Source organism: Spinacia oleracea, chromosome 3 (assembly GCF_020520425.1).
Source record: "Spinacia oleracea cultivar Varoflay chromosome 3, BTI_SOV_V1, whole genome shotgun sequence".
NCBI classification, from domain to species: domain Eukaryota; kingdom Viridiplantae; phylum Streptophyta; class Magnoliopsida; order Caryophyllales; family Amaranthaceae; genus Spinacia; species Spinacia oleracea.
The window spans coordinates 82,319,254-82,322,396 of record NC_079489.1 but is presented as its reverse complement, the minus strand read 5'-3'; the positions used below and the strand labels follow the sequence as shown (position 1 = coordinate 82,322,396).

The window sequence follows — 3,143 nt, the reverse complement described above, 5'->3', positions numbered from 1 at the left end:
ATAACTCTTTGGCAAATTGGTTTATGAATGTTTGGGAAATTTTTAAGGTCGTTGGTTTTTCTAGGATAGTTTGTCACACACAATCATATATTTCGCTACACATAACTAACATTCCATCATGAGGCAATAATAATATGTCATGTAGTTTATGATAGGCTTCTATGGGTAGTTATTTGCGCCTGGCTTGGTACCGCTTCTATCGCAGATCCACCACATGCCCCGGTCGGGGTAGTGCTTTCAACAGACGAATTTCGTCCCAGAAGGCCAACCCGCAAGTGCAAGCCAAGGGGGCATGCAGGCGAGAGGGACCTAGTGGGCGAGCGATTGGGTTTGGGAGGGGTGTACTACTAGCGAAAGTGCCGAGTGGACAACATTCGAAGCGTATGCACCCCCCCGGTTGGCGATGGGTATCCTTAGTCCCAACTCCCGAGATGAAACACCAAGGGAGCTAAGATTCGTTATGCGGTTCTGTCCGTTCACATTAATATGCTGATTTTCAGGTCGTCCCAACTTGATGGGGAAATAAACGCGGGGTAGGATCGTTTCACCCTTCGGCTATTTTGATTACCTACAATCACGAGTATTTCCTTCACTATCCCCAGTGGAGTCGCCACTGTGAGGGGGTCGAAAAAGCACGAGGCTAATGCGTGACCTCGTCCCTCGTGGGTGTGACGCTTCTTTTTGTCAAATCAAGTGTAATTGGATTTCCTGTGAGTTTACACCCAATTGACTAGTAATATAGGAGTCGCCATTCAGTTTTTAACGACAATGAGAAAACACTAGTGGAAAAAACCCCTGTTGAGGGGGGCATTTTCGGCTTGTTGAGGCGAACATAGCCCGCTTCGACAGAGGGGGCTTCAACAGCTCGCTGAGATGTTGTAGCGGGCTTTGTTCGCCTCAACAGGATATCTGTTGAGGCGGGCTTTCAAAAACGTGCCACAACAGCCCAAAAACCATGCTAAAAAATGGACCTGTTGAGGCGCACTTTAACGTAAGCCCCCCACAACAGACTTCTCTGTTGAGGCGCACTTCTGAAATGCCCCCCACAACAGACTTTTTTTTTTGCATGGTTTTTAGCTAATTCGTAAGTTTTAGCTTTTATTTCTGGGTTGGGCCCTTGTAACTGGTTAGTGCGCATTTTGGAGACAAAAATCTTGAAATACTAAACTTTTCTTATTATTATTAATCAAATACGGAGTACAAGAATAATACATCTGAGTTTCTATAAAATTAGTACTCCTCTTACAAAGTTGAATAACTCAAAGTACAAATATGTAAGAAAAATCCAAGCTAAGCAAATTAACAACTCCATTGAATGAAATGAATCTCACGGCCATGACAAACCTGCAAAAAAAAAAGTTTGTAAGAGACAATTTAATGAACAATAAAATAACAATAAAACAGAAATGAAAATCCTTAAAATATGAAATAATAAGATGAAAAAATACAAAAAAAAGATATCGAAAATGTAACAGAAATGAAAATATAATTTCATATTTCTAATTAGTAGTCAAAAATGAAATCGGAAACAAAACAAAAATTTAGATGAAAATTAAATTCTGGATGTAAAAGTTATTTTTTTTTTTAAAATCAGATTATAAACTTCTAATGAACATTAAAATTAGATATTTTTTTCCCAAAAAAAAGACAAGAAAATTAATCTTACCCATTTAGATCTATGATTCTTCTGCCGCCGAGATCCTAACGCCGGAGACCGATCTTATTGATTGAAGATAGATCATCAAATCTATAAGAAAAACAACAAATTTCCCCCAAAAATTGAGTTAATTTCCGACTTTAGCAAAGAAATAAAAACTTCACCAAATCATGAACAAAATAGAAAATAGAGAAAAAAAACAAAATCCATTCCAAAATTAAATTGAAAAGATGAAGGAAAAGGAGATTAGACCTTGTTAGTATCACCATCTCGAGAAAATATGGAGATGGTTCAAAGCTTTTGTTTCTCCATCTTTTGTGAACCACAAACATGGAAGGAGATGGTGGAAGAATTTCGATGTTCGGTAATTTTTTTCAAGAACAAATGTAATCGCAATCAAAGAAAGGACATGAAGATTGGAAAGGAGATGAAGATGAAAAAAAATTAGGAAATGAGGAGAGAGAACGAAAAAACGGCAGGCCAAGGGAAGTGGAATTGATGAGGATATAAAATAAACCCTAAGGAATTGGGTATTTAGGTAGTTTACTTAATTGGGCTTTAAAATTCGCGGGCCGAGAATCTCTTGAAGCGAACAACAAAATGTTCGCTAAACAACCTTGAAATGGTTGAAGCGTACAACACCAAAGCCCACCCCAATAGAGTCTATTGAAGCGAACAATTAGAAGCCCCCCTCGACATCTCATTGAAATCATTGACCCGCATTGACATAGTGGTTGTAGGGGCGTGCTTTTAAATGCCCGCCTCAACAAGGGGGCTGCAATAGGGGTTTTTTCCACTAGTGAAAACTGACAAAACCCGGTTATCGTGACATAAAGGGAGTGCAATTATGTTTGACCACGACGCCCGTAGGTTCCCTTGTGATCCCTGGTGGTGGGGATCGCTCAACGTACACCCACTGGGTAGAGATTGAGGGTTCGGGGGACTGTAACTACCGAGAGGAGTACTCGCTCTTCGATAACTCCAGAGGCACGATATCCTTACTAGCTCAGCATAAATAATTGAAGGGACATGCGTTAACTATTAAACTAATCTAAGTCGATTTTAACAATATGCAACATATAATACTAGATCGAGCGCGATTATCTGATTTAGATTGTATTAAGGGACCTAGCATGATAATCCAATTTCCCAAAAACATAATCTTTATTAGGTGTGATAGAACAATCAGATTTAATTAGTTTAACAGTTCATAAAAGGGCGAGGAAAGCAATTAAATCATAGAAAAGGGACACATTACGACGCACCCTTGAGAGGTACGTCACGGTTCTCAGAAAACTAACCACTTTGACTTTGCTATTTCTCCTTTTATTTAACGAATCTCAAGTTACGGGACAGGAAACGTTCTGTTCAATTTATGGATCGATTGCGACAGAACGCGTGATCAGTTTTGCAGCGTGAGGCTTAGGCTTAGGGGTTTAGAGTCAATACTCAGAATAATAATTGTGTGTTGGTGTTGTTTTCACGT

At 39.3% G+C, this 3,143-nt stretch overlaps 1 long non-coding RNA gene across 1 annotated transcript; it reads right to left on the bottom strand.

Annotated features, from left to right (window-relative positions):
- Positions 1 to 1,200: 1,200 nt before the first annotated feature.
- LOC130469150 (uncharacterized) lies at positions 1,201 to 2,147 on the bottom strand. Its single transcript, XR_008929523.1, has 3 exons — positions 1,910 to 2,147; positions 1,667 to 1,747; positions 1,201 to 1,344 (listed from the first exon to the last, which is right to left on the bottom strand). It is a non-coding gene; the product is annotated as an uncharacterized lncRNA (long non-coding RNA).
- Between the last annotated feature and the right edge of the window lie 996 nt (positions 2,148 to 3,143).